Raw genomic sequence first — 14,523 nt, 5'->3', positions numbered from 1 at the left:
TAAGAACCACTTCCTATTGAACTTTTTCATGAAAATAAACGTACTAATATACTAGTACAAGGACTGCATACTTTGTTGTAGTCAGATGAGATGCCTAATAACCTGCATTATATAACAGAGAATTAGCTGATCTAGACGAAGAATACAATCCCTGCAGAAAAAGAGGTACCAAAGGTATTTTTCACTGCTGTAACTAAATCTCACTTGCCAAACTGGGTTTAGGTTTAAGGAGATTTAAAGATAAATGCAGCAAAATATAGTGCAATAATGGGAGCTTTCATATAGTCCACATAGGCACGCCAAGGTACAAGCACACCAACAGTTAACAAGACTTAAATACCATATGGTCAACATTGGGCTACTGGCTGCATGTACATCCCAACCTCACCAATGTATCAATAATTTCTCACCCAAAGAAAGATGATCAAGGATGATGATATCTTGAATATACTTTGAATTAATGTTTATGTTTGCTATAAGAAAGTAGATTAAGGATTATGACATCTTGAAAACATTTCTAATTATGGTTTGTTTGCTTTTCTTTCCTATTCTCGCTCTCATATCTTTTTGACAATACTACATTACAAATAACTTTATGAACAAAAAAGGCTGTAATTATGAACAATTGAATGTGTCATTAGAGCTGCTATCTAAATGACATTTGGCTAGTAAACCCAGAGAAACACCAAGCAAGGGCGAAACTGTTGGACGTACAGTCGGCATACGTTGATGTACCTGTCACACGACAGCATGTTTTTATAACTGACTCACTATTTATACTAACACACCAATTGAATATGTATTGGATTGGTTGAACACACCAATTTTTATTAAAAATACTCGATCGCAGATCAAATGACTTTATTTGGTTAAAAATAATTCCTTGGTTCATTATGTGCAAAGGGTGAGCACATGTCCAAGAGATAAACAGGTTCTTAAAACGAATATCTGCTTCTCACTGTTTTATGTGATGATAAGGATGTAGATAACCAATGAGTTGAGGTCAATGTTTAAGAAAAGCAGGGATGCAGGGGTGTGGCTTAGCTCCATACAAGATGGCGAGCTGTTTCTCTTCCACATCGGGTGGTAGTTAATTCACCAACAAAACAACTTACTGTGATGTCCTTTGTAAATTTGTGGAGGCAGAGAACGAGAAGTGAAGAGGCAATGCAGCCAATTTTCCCTATGAAAATTGCTTGCCTTTTGATCCTGTTTCGCTCCGTGACTTCTGAGCGGAGCTACGGTGTGAAATCCACTCTGTTGCCTGGAGCTTAAGGAGACAATGCCCAACGGATGACATTTTCTTCACAACATGGTGAGAACGCAAGTGCCATCTAGTGGAATTCTAAGATGGTACATTTGAAAATAAGAGAATAATATGACTTTAACGTTATGAATCTGCAATGAATCTAAATAAGGACTACAATATTGTTGAATTAAAATGACCTGGGTGGATCCCCTGGCATATGATTACTGGCTGGTTTAATGTTTTCAACTTTAAGCAAAGAGCAGAATTAACTTTTATTTTACTGAAAGCACAAGAGGAACTCTTCTAGCATATATATATATTCAGTGAAAAAACTTTGTTTAAGGGACGCTATGGTTAAGTATCACTAATAAAAATCTATCAAATTCAGTGAACATTGTTTGTTAAAGGGATGTTATGGTTACAAGTAAAACTGAAAAACCATTACAATTTGCCAGTTATCATAAGTTAAGGAACCATAACTCGTGCCACCACCGTGCACTGATAAAACTAACACTCAGGACATCAAAGATGACATGTGTGTTAGTTTTAGCTGTGCATGTTGGTGGCACAAGTTATGGTTCCTTTGATTACCATAACTGGCGAATTTTAATGGTTTTTCGGTTTTACTTGTAACCATAACATCCTGTTTACAAAGCTTTTTCGCTTGATTTGACAGAATTTTATTAGTGCAACTTAACCATAAGTCCCTTTAACAACAATTTTTCACTGAATTTCATAGGTTTTAACAAGTGCACTCTTAATCTGCTACAAGTCCCTTATATTGTACTCACCCCAAATGTAGCAGCTACAGAGTCCGCGGACAGAACGATTGTCTGTGGACATCAGGTAGCATGCACAAAGTACAGAAGCACAGGTGAGAACAGAAAATGTTCTGCCCAGCAACCAACAAACACCTATACATAAAGCTAAATTACTTAGATTTACTGCACCCAAATATACATTTTTGTGAAAATGATTACTTGAAAGCGTACAAATTATTTTTTATTTATAACACCCAATATAATGGATTGCACCAAGCATAAACCATAATGTACACCTCATACTATCACTTCAGTACAAATGTTCATAGAGACTAGAATACATCAAGCGTTTATTCTAAAACAATTTCTCACCAAACAGTAAGGACACTGTATTTCTTTCTTTATTATTAGCATTCATTATTTAAACACGTATTTTAAAAAACTATATATTTTTTCATTTTCACAGAAATGGCAAACACACTTGAGTAGTTAGAGGAGAACATCCCAAAAGAAGAAATGAGTGACGATAACATCTCTAATGGTATAAAATACATATTTTAATGTAAACAAATTATGTAATTTGTACAGACCTTACTAACATAATCTATTTTTTCTCACAGTCCATAGTTTTCATGAAGAAACCACGCCCCAATTTAATTATACAAAATCCCAAGAATCAGAAAGAGAAGCCCTATCCCCCACTATAAAAAATCTAATTATGAACTTGTCTACAAAATTGGATCAAATAAGTAATGATTTTAATGAACTTTTACAACATGTCAAAAATCATGTCATTAAACATGTTCTCTATCACTGTCCATCTTGCACCTCTACTCCTTTCCCCAGCAATCACCCCGATCAAATTCCCAAAATTTAAATCAACAATGCTTTGATGAAACCTCACTCCCTTCCTCCCCTGATCATTATTGTACAGAAACTCCAAATTATTCCCATTCCGATACCCCATCCCTTTCATAAATAAATGTATTTTTATACCATAAATGTGTTGTATATTGTTGTGTGATATATATATTTTTTTTTAAAAGCCCAATAATGATTCGCGGACAGAACGACTGTCTGGGGTGTCTGCACTCAAAATGGAGGTACCCCAAGACAGGCACAATGTCCGGACATGTTTGGCTTTGCATGATGCACTTTTAATTAGTTTGGGGACACCATTCCTGTTCTACGGTCACCCAGCGCATGCGCCCTGTGATTCGTGCCTGATAGATGTGCGACGATGGCTGAAAGGGCCGCGGATGTCCCTGCATCTCATCGAATAACCACACCTGTGCAGCATGACGGCATGTCCGCAAATGGTGTCTGCAGCCACAGTCAGTTCAAAAGTGCATTTTTCACCAATCTAGGGTGTTTCAAGTTGGAATTCTACCCTCCCACAGCTCCATTCTGAAACACTTGAGTACAAGTGCGATAGAAATAAAATATCAATATCAATTCTTGATTGATCTGGCAACTTTTTACAACTTTTCAAGGCCTATTTGCAACTCGATTTTCCGCTGACGGCATGAGTGTCCACGGACAGTTCCTCAGGAGGGACCCACCCATTACTTTCCCTCATTCTCAATCTGGCTATCCAGGAGAGAGCACCTGCTTTACTTCTTTGCATATCTGTTCAGCAGAAATGATTGCAGACCACCATGGCATCTGTTATGGCCATCACTTCTTCCTAGACACCGCCACCACCACCCCCACCACCACCTGAAGAACTTGGAGGGCCTGGACAGGTGAACAGGTGCTGTGATACAGATGATGAGTATGAAGAGGAAGATGAAGATGAGGTTGAGTAAGTTCCTATCTCCAGTACCCAGAGTGAGTCCTGGGTGTGGCGATGTTTCACAACTGTTGGAAATGTGCTGAAGGCTTGTGCAGCCAAGGTTCGATGCACTGAGTGCAAAGCTGTACTTAGTCATGGAAAAAGAGGTCTGTATTCCTACGGCACCACCTCTTTGCAGCGCCACACCAAGTCCAACCACCCGGGTGCTCTGTGGAAGGCAGTACCTTTCTCAGGGAAAAGTAGGTTTACACCCTCTACCCCATCTTCTTCAACTGCTCCTGTTCCCACAAAATATACTCCTTTGGGGCACAGGATCCCTGTGGCAGCCTCACAGGCCATATAGAATGCTGTTGACCCTTACCTATCAAGGGTCACAGTGCTATGTTTGTACTGTGAATCATTGATCTGTAGAGCGGAGCAGTTTCGGAGTGCCTTTGAGGCTGCGGTCAAGGAGCATGAGAAATACTGCCACCTACCTTGATTAAGGCCTGCCCAACATCTTCCTCTGTCCACCTGCCCCTTCATCTCTGTGGTTGGTCCCCCTTCCCTCACTTCTCTCCCTTCTCTCCCACTTTACCTTCCCTCAACTGAAAATAAAACACACAAAAAAAACAAAAAATACAAAACTGAAAAAACAAATAGTCCATGGATAGTGCTGTAGTTTGCGGACAGTGTAGTAGTCTGTGGACATATAAAAAATTCCAGACCTGGGGTGGGGGCATGAAAATAATTTTAATAGTTTTTTACACAAAAATGGTGGCTCTTAAAAGCACCAGTTTTGAGACTTTACATTTTTTTTTAACATTTAGTTTGATATACTAAACTCAAAAAGATTCTACACAAGGTAAAAATGATGTGCTCACAAAAACTGTTTCAATGCATTTTGAACGTTTTCCAGAAAAATCTGGTTGCCCACATCAGTTAGATGCACTCCATCTCTCCGAAAATTGTTGACAATATCAAATGTTAGGTTCTCATTATGAAAAGATGTCATGTCACCAAATGGCAAAAAAGCACACACAGCTTTATTCATGTTGAGCATTGCTTTTTCCATTTGTGAACAAAATAAATTGGAATGCATCCACCTTTGTCTCTGCGCAATCCGAGAGAACATTTTATGGGAATTTGGAAACGTTTCCATCAACTTTCCAAATGTCTCCTTCATTGTAAACTGCAACTAAATTCCAGTAACGGACCCCAAACTGTTCCCACCACAATGAAGAAGAATGATGTCTGGATGTTTTACGTGAACCATATTCTCCCAAAACGGGATCACATCCACCCACTTCATCTCTCTCACTCCATACCATTATACTTCAAATTCACTCAAGATTGTCACCCAATCCACAATGCTCAATATAGATATTCAGCCAATGGATCAAAGAGTACCCCAAAATCCATACACTCTGCTTCCTCGAAGACATAGCCATAGCCCTTTTCAGTGCTCTCAAAACTCCCGCAAACAAAACTTCTGCTACCCTCTCTTCCTGTACACCAAACCCAAGAAACCTGATTGGCTGATCCCCTGATGTCCGCAGACATCCGCAATTGTTGTTGTCTCAGCAGTCTCCTTTCCATGCCAGGCATCCTCAAAAGACCCGGATCTGGCACGTGCTGTCCGCAGACTACTGCAGTGTCCGTGGACCGATCATCCAATTGAAGGGGGTGGGGAGGTTTATACTTAATTCAATCAATTTATTGTACAATGGTGGCTCTTAAAAGAAATGTTTTTTCAGTTTTGAATTATTTTTTGCATTTCTGATTTTTATTTCCTAGAAATGCAAATATTTTTATATGCACTGTACATCTTTTTCACATAAACTTTCTCAGTGCATTTTCAATATTTACAGGACACATCTGAATCCCAAAATCAGTAAAATTCACTCCATCACTTCGGCGATTGTTTGCACCATCCAACTTGATGTTTTCATTTTCAAATGATGCCATGCCTACACCATTCAAAAAACCCATACTCCTTTCTTTGCAAGGTCCCTGTAACGCTCACCTGATTCCCACGGAGGCGCTGGTCTTGGCAGGAAGGTGTCTGTGACCCGAAAAGTGATGTGCAGGACTCGATTTGCTTCTGGGGCCGAACCTCTTCGCACTGTGTGTCGAACTCGAAGAGTGAGATTTCTGCAGGTGAAAGAATATGGGGGTTAATGATCTGGGTTGTTGAATGTCCCTCTCTCTCTCTCTCTCTTCTTAGCTTCTCCGTAGAGCCCCCAGGTCAACGTGCTCACCTTAGATAGGTGAATGCTGGACTCTCCATCTGCGTCTGGTGCAGGGTGCCGTTGCCAGTTCCTTCACTGGTGAAACATAGGCCTCTTGACATCAGAGGATCGCTACCGTCGTTAACTGCACGAGCGGTGAGTTTCTGGACACCTTTTTAGTCCTTTTAGTCTTTAGGTGCGTGGGCACGTTAATATAGAACAGGACTCTGTATAATGCTTTTTCCTATTTGTCTTGCGGGGCTCTTGAGATAGGAGATGGTATGAAGAGAGCCGAAGTTGGAGCCAGAGCCTTGGAATGAAGCGCTTGGAAATGCGTAAGTAAATGCAAGCGCTCTAACTGTCTCTTTTCCCTTGCAGCTGTGAGTTCGTGCTGAAGAGATGCTGGAAAACGCCGGAGTATTTGCAGGAGTTCTACTGTGGCGAGCGCGATGGACGTGAGTAAATACCTGTCTAATGTCTCTTCGTTTGTCTTTCAGATGCTGGGTTGCAGCGTTGAAGAAATCCGGAATTCGCGGAGTGCCGGTAAGTAATAACAATGCTTTTGTCTTCACAGGCGGAGGTGCAGCGTGAAGAAATGTTCGCTGCCGATGGATCAGGTGAGGAAAGCGCTGCGTGTAAAGGTTGCAGTGCTAACCTGTTGTTTCTTGTCTTTGCAGGTGCTGCTGAATACTGGATACAGGAGTGGTAAGTATTGTTCTTGCAGGTTCAGGATCGGAAGGAAGAAAGGCTGGAACAGACTCGGTGAGCGTTTTGCTGCAGATGCAGAATAACGCGAAGCACGTTTGTTCAATCGGGTGTGGTTTAAATAGCCTTGGAGTGATGAGGCGTCTTCCTCCACGGCCCCGCCTAGGTAAGAAAAGAGTTCCAGTTCCAGAAGAGTTCCCTTGTTGTATCCAGGGAGTGGAGCTTGCCCCACCCAGGTAAGAAAGTAGTTCCTGTTCACAGAGGATTCCTATGTGGCTGGTAAGTAAGCAGCATGGTCTGCTGCAGGTAAGTCCACCCAAGCATCTTCATACCTATTATGAGCCGGCGCTTCCAGTGCCGGGACCGATGGCTTTGATGAGCCTGGTGCCACCGGCGCCAGGACAAGGTCCAAAAGGTCCCAGTGGGGACCGGCTGGTGCCTAAGATAACGGTTAGGGGCCTGCTTCCAAGGACATTGGGCTGTTCCTGACTCCTTGGAAGCAGTGATCATGACAGCACCCCCCCTCAAGGCCCCTCCCAAGCGTGTCTTCTCCGGGGGTTTTGGCTTGTCGGGGTGATTCAAATGGAATTTCTTGACCAGACGAGGTGCGTGGACATGCTCTGAGGGTTCCCAAGACCTTTCCTGGGGGCCGTATCCTTTCCAGTCAACCAGGTAATATAATTTAGATTTGGAGATTTTGGAGTCTAGGATGTTATTTACTTCGAACTTAAGTTCTCCATCTACTAAAACAGGTTCCGGGAGTTCGGTCAATCGGGTTCCTGGTTGCACTGGTTTTAGTAAGGAGACATGGAATACTGGATGTATTTTCATATGCAAAGGCAATTCCAATTTAACAGCCACCGGATTAATTATGGTAGAGATAAGATAGGGTCCAAGGTATCTCGGGATGAAAGTGCGGGGTTCTTTTAGAGGTAGGTGCTTAGTGAATAACCAGACCTGATCTCCCACTGCGTAGTGAGGGGCCTCTTTACGGTGCTGATCTGCTCCTTTCTTAAATTGAGCTTTAGCTCTTTGCAGATGGGCAGTGGCTTCCTTAAAAGCACGAGTGATCTCCGAGTGCAAGTGATCCACAGCAGGTGTTTCGAATTCTTGGGGAGGATCCAGGTTAGAGGTTCTAGGATGGTGTCCGTATAATAGGAAGAAGGGAGTCTTCCCGGTTCCAGAATGAGTCGAATTGTTATAGGCGTATTCAGCGATCCAAAGAATGTCCTTCCAAGGGTTTTCAGTTTGTTGGAGCATGCAACGTAGATATTGCTCTAGAGTTTGATTTGTCCTCTCGGTTTGTCCGTCAGTCTGGGGATGGTGACTAGTAGAAAGTCTCACATCAATTTGGGCTAAACGAAAGCAACTTCGCCAAAAGTGGGAGATGAATTGCCTTCCCCTATCGGAGACCAAAACCAAGGGGAAACCGTGTAACCGAACGATGTTTTCTAAGAATTCTCGGGCTAATACTGAAGCTGAAGGTAGGCCCTTCAGGGGAATGAAGTGAGCCATCTTGGAGAATAGATCCACGACTACTAAAATGGTATTATACCCTGAGCATGGAGGTAAGTCCGTGATGAAATCCCTGGACAGGGTATGCCATGGACAGGGAGGGATGTCTAGTGGGTGTAAGAGACCGGCTGGTTTCTCCTACTGACTCTTATTCTGGGCACACACACCGCAGGAGATTACAAAGTCTCTAATGTCCTTCTTCCATGATGGCCACCAGAAATGTCTTTTGACCTTTTCCATGGTTTTGGTTATGCCAGGGTGACCCTCCATTAGTGAATCGTGATAACAGGAGATTACCTGTTTTTGTATTTTCTCACTGGGCAAGTACAATCGTCCTCGGAAATATGGTAGGTCTTGATCCACTGAGAATTCTTTTCCTTTTAATTGCCAGTCCTGTAAGTCGACCGGAGTTAAAAGTGATTTGACTGTAGTCTTAATGTCTTCAAAGGATTGAGCGCTGACCAAGCCCAAAATCCTTTGTTCTGGGATTATGGGTATTGGTTCTGGATTGGTCAAATGTTCATCTATTCCCATCCGGGAGAGGGCATCTGCTTTTCCATTTTTACTGCCTAGTCGATAAGTAATTATAAAGTCAAACTCAGCCAAAAACAGAGCCCAGCGAAGCTGCCTGGAAGACTGAGCTTTGGCTGTCTTCAGATACTGTAAGTTGCGGTGATCAGTCATTACGGTGACTGTGTGTCTGGCTCCCAAAAGATAATGCCGCCAGGCTTTAAAGGCCGATCTGATAGCTAAAAGTTCCTTGTCTGTAATTGAATAGTTGATCTCGGGAGCCGAGAATTTGCGGGACCAAAAGGCTACAGGATGTAATTGGTGTGTGACCGGATCCCTTTGTGATAAAACTGCCCCCATAGCAAGACTAGAAGCATCTGTTTCTACGATGTAGGGGAGTTCTGGGCGAGGATGTTTTAGAACAGGTGCAGAAATGAATTTAGTCTTTAAGTCCTGAAAAGCTTGTTCTGCCTCGGTAGACCACTCAAAACGTTTGTTTTTCTTTAACAGAGCGGTGATGGGCTGGACTATTCGAGAGAATTCAGGGATGAATCTGCGGTAAAAGTTAGCGAAGCCTAACATGCTTTGGACTCCTTTTACAGAGGTTGGTGAAGGCCACTTGATGATTGCATCGACTTTCTTTGAATCCATATGGACTCCGTTAGGTGACAATATGAATCCCAGGAACTCAACTTCAGTTACGTTGAAAACGCATTTTTCGAGCTTAGCAAAAAGGTTATGTTGACGTAATCTCTCGAGGACCTCTCTAACGTGTTTCCGATGTTCTTCTTCAGATGATGAATAGACGAGGATGTCATCAATGTAGACAACAACACACACATCAATGAGTTCTCTAAGGACATCATTCATGAAATACTGGAAGGCGGCAGGAGCGTTGCAAAGTCCAAAGGGCATAACTTGATATTCAAACAGCCCATACTTGGTGCGGAAGGCCGTCTTCCATTCATCGCCCTCTTTTATTCGTACCAAATGGTAGGCTCCTCTGAGATCCAACTTTGTATATATACATGCGTCTTTGACTTGGTCCAGGAGTTCAGGGATCAAAGGTAACGGGTATCTGTTTTTAACGGTGATTTGATTCAGGGCGCGGTAATCTATACAAGTCCTAAGGTCTCCTTCCTTTTTCGGAACGAAGAACAAAGCCGAGGAAGCTGGAGATTTTGAAGGACGGATAAACCCGTTAGCTAGGTACTGGTCCAGATATTGTCTGAGGTGAAGATTCTCTGGCTCGGTGAGGGCATAAATCCTACTGCAAGGAAGAGTTGTTCCGGGTATCAGATCTATTTGACAGTCGTAAGACCTATGAGGAGGCAGGGTGTTAGCTTGGTCCTTCCGAAAGACGTCTTGGAATTCCTGGTATTCGGGAGGTAATTTGGGAACCTCAGAAGAGATTGCCGCCAGTGAAACATCAGGCCGAGGATAACAAGTGGTAAAACATTCTGGAAACTGAACCGTCTTTGCTCGCCAATCGATCTGAGGATTGTGTTTCTCTAACCAAGGGATTCCCAGAATGATCTGCAACTGAGGGGCCTTGATCACATCGAACACTATTTTCTCCCGGTGTCCATCTTGGCTCACTAACGTCACTTCTTGGGTGGCGTGCGTTACTGGTCCGGAGGCTATCTCCGTGCCATCCACTGTAGTAATGACGTCTTTTACTGCCTTAGGGACAAGAGGTAGATTCATCCTTGATACCAGTTCACGGTCCACATAATTACCGATTGCTCCGCTGTCGATGTAAGCTTCAATTGCATGCAAACGATCCGGACGTTCAGGACTAATGAGGACCATAGGCACCACGAAATGCGAGGTCACGGGACAGATTTTAACGCTCAGCAAGAGGACCTCTACACTTGTCGGGCTAGGTCGTTTCCCTGCTCAGAATTTGTGGTACAGGTATCTGCGGCTCCTACAGCCTTCTTCGCTGGTTTCACTGGACAGTCTCGAAGAAAGTGCCCCGAGTTTCCGCAATAGAGGCATAATTGCAGCTGTCTTCTTCTTTCCCGCTCCTTTTGGGTTAAAGGTCCTTTCATGCCCCCTATTTGCATGGGTTCCACAGTGTCAGCTCCCCTAGTAGAGGTCTGTGGTTTAGAAAACATTCGGGTATCAAATTTGGGACGATCAGCCTTCCTGTTCTGTAATCTGTGGTTCAATTGGACAACTAAGTCAATATAGTCTGAGCATTCTTGTGGAGGATTCACGACTTGAGCTAACACATCCTTGAGCTCTCCACGCAGGCCTCTGTAGAAGAGCGTTATTCTCTTATCCTCAGGCCATTGAGTTTCCACTATAAGTCTGTTGAATGAGGCTATATAAGTCAAGAGGTCTTGATTACCCTGTCGTAACGAAAGAAGTTCATTGTCCAAGGCCTGCCCTTGTGCATGTCTTGCGAACAGTTTCTCCATGCTGGACTGGAAGGCCTGGAAATCATGCAGAACCGGATCATCCTGAGTGACTAAAGGGATCGACCAATCTGCGGCGCTGCCACTGAGATAAGAAAGCATGAAAGCCACCTTGGTCTGATCTGTTGGGAAGGCATCTGGTCGACATAAGAAGTGTAGGCGGCACTGGTTAATGAACACTGCAAATTTCTTTGGGTCACCAGAAAAGCGTTCGGGCGGAGCCAAGGGCACATTGCCGGGTAGATTGATTTGCACTGGATTTAAGGATGATGCAGAAGGATAACTTCCTCCTGGAGCGGGCAAAGGTGTCTGTCCTGCCTGCGTTTGTAGCAATTGCCTAGCGAGGTCCTCTGTTCGCTCCTTGGAAATTATCAGCTCTCTTCTTAGAGAGTTTGTTTCCTGACGAGCTGCATGTACTTCTGCTCTTAGTTCCCCAAGCAACTGGGCTAATTGATCAGTGTCTGAGGTTTCCATTGCGCCTGGGTAGGAGTTTTGCAGTGGGCTTCGCGTTCTGTAGCGCTCACCTGATTCCCACGGAGGCGCTGGTCTTGGCAGGAAGGTGTCTGTGATCCGAAAAGTGATGTGCAGGACTCGATTTGCTTCTGGGGCCGAACCTCTTCGCACTGTGTGTCGAACTCGAAGAGTGAGATTTCTGCAGGTGAAAGAATATGGGGGTTAATGATCTGGGTTGTTGAATGTCCCCCTCTCTCTCTCTCTCTCTTCTTAGCTTCTCCGTAGAGCCCCCAGGTCAACGTGCTCACCTTAGATAGGTGAATGCTGGACTCTCCATCTGCGTCTGGTGCAGGGTGCCGTTGCCAGTTCCTTCACTGGTGAAACATAGGCCTCTTGACATCAGAGGATCGCTACCGTCGTTAACTGCACGAGCGGTGAGTTTCTGGACACCTTTTTAGTCCTTTTAGTCTTTAGGTGCGTGGGCACGTTAATATAGAACAGGACTCTGTATAATGCTTTTTCCTATTTGTCTTACAGGGCTCTTGAGATAGGAGATGGTGTGAAGAGAGCCAAAGTTGGAGCCAGAGCCTTGGAATGAAGCGCTTGGAAATGCGTAAGTAAATGCAGGCGCTCTAACTGTCTCTTTTCCCTTGCAGCTGTGAGTTCGTGCTGAAGAGATGCTGGAAAACGCTGGAGTATTTGCAGGCATTCTACTGTGGCGAGCGCGATGGACGTGAGTAAATACCTGTCTAATGTCTCTTTGTTTGTCTTTCAGATGCTGGGTTGCAGCTTTGAAGAAATCCAGAATTCGCGGAGTGCCGGTAAGTAATAACAATGCTTTTGTCTTCACAGGCGGAGGTGCAGCGTGAAGAAATGTTCGCTGCCGATGGATCAGGTGAGGAAAGCGCTGCGTGTAAAGGTTGCAGTGCTAACCTGTTGTTTCTTGTCTTTGCAGGTGCTGCTGAATACTGGATACAGGAGTGGTAAGTATTGTTCTTGCAGGTTCAGGATCGGAAGGAAGAAAGGCTGGAACAGACTCGGTGAGCGTTCTGCTGCAGATGCAGAATAACGTGAAGCACGTTTGTTCAATCGGGTGTGGTTTAAATAGCCTTGGAGTGATGAGGCGTCTTCCTCCACGGCCCCGCCTAGGTAAGAAAAGAGTTCCAGTTCCAGAAGAGTTCCTGTGTTGTATCCAGGGAGTGGAGCTTGCCCCACCCAGGTAAGAAAGTAGTTCCTGTTCACAGAGGATTCCTATGTGGCTGGTAAGTAAGCAGCATGGTCTGCTGCAGGTAAGTCCACCCAAGCATCTTCATACATATTATGAGCCCGGCGCTTCCAGTGCCAGGACCGATGGCTTTGATGAGCCTGGTGCCACCGGCGCCAGGACAAGGTCCAAAAGGTCCCAGTGGGGACCGGCTGGTGCCTAAGATAACGGTTAGGGGCCTGCTTCCAAGGACGTTGGGCTGTTCCTGACTCCTTGGAAGCAGTGATCATGACAGTCCCTACCTTCTTCTAGTTGTACACAAAACACATGTGGGCATCTTCATACTTCCCTTGGATGTATTTGTGAAATAAATGTATGTGGAAAGAGTTCCATTAAGCCTCGGAACATATCCTTTGATGCAACCTGCAAATATAGTGGAGTAACTTAGCCCAAACTATCTCCTCCACAATGAATAACAATAATATCTGGGCATTGAAAGTGAGCCATAGTTTTACAACATGATAGTAAACTCACCCAGTTTAGCCCAGACACTGTATACTACCAAACATCCACTCCATCGAAACCAATAGTACCAGAGATGCCACACACCTCAGTGTACCTTTTCAAATTAATCATCCAACTATCTCCCAACATCCACACAGTGAGCTTTTTTCTAGCAGTAGCCACATCCATCTTCCCTGCACACAACAATCAAAACGCCTACTAACCTCTCTTTCGGTAAACCACAACCAAAACACTTCATTGGCTAATCCACCACAGTCCCCTTTCCATGCCAGGCGCCCTTGAAAGACCCGGATGTGGCTTGTGCCATCCACAAACTACCGCGCTGTCCTCAGACATCGCGGCCACTCAAAGGGATGGGGGAATTTAAACTCAATTTCAGTTATGTATTCTATAGTGCTGGCTCTGAAAATAACCTTTGTTTTTTGGGGGGTTTCTAACAAACACCTTTTTTTCCTTTTTTGCTTTTATGTACAATAGTACTAAACACTCTACATCTTCCCTTACAATTTTATTACGGGACATTTTTCAATGCATTCCTAACATTGTAAAGAAAAATCGCCTTTCCAGCATCTGTAAAATGAACTCCATCTTCACAAAAAAATGTGCACCATCACACCATATATTGTCGTTCTCATTCCTGCAGCATATAAAACAGCAGCCACAGCTTTATTGCACGCTGTCTCAATTTTTCCATTTCTGGACTAAAAAGGTTTGGACATCTCCATGTTTGCCTCTGATGTATTTCAGAAAACATTATCTTTGCAGCAGGAAACAGTTCCATTAGGCTTTTCAAGAAATCCTTCAGTGCAACCTGCAAATATATTGGAGTCACATACCCCAATCTGTCCCCTCCACAATGCACACTTACATTGTCTGGACATTTAAAGTGAGCTATACTCTTACAGAACGATGGTATTAGTATGGTATGGTATTGTTTATTCATATAGCTCCTACGCACAGGTAAGTGTTTGAAAGTGCTCAAGGAGGGTGGGAACATGGGGAAAAAACAAACAGTCGACCAGAGCCCTTGAAATTTGGAGACGATAATAGCCTGCACAGGCAGTGTAATAAGTGCATACAAAAATGCATTTAACAGTTCGGGAGACAGCAAATAGGCCTGATGGCAATTCTTCAGTTTTAACAGTGCAATTTAGGGATGAAGACAAGGGAGAA

This window comes from Ambystoma mexicanum, chromosome 7p, assembly GCF_040938575.1.
Source record: "Ambystoma mexicanum isolate Mex_15411 chromosome 7p, UKY_AmexF1_1, whole genome shotgun sequence".
NCBI lineage: Eukaryota > Metazoa > Chordata > Amphibia > Caudata > Ambystomatidae > Ambystoma > Ambystoma mexicanum.
This window is presented reverse-complemented; position numbering follows the sequence as displayed.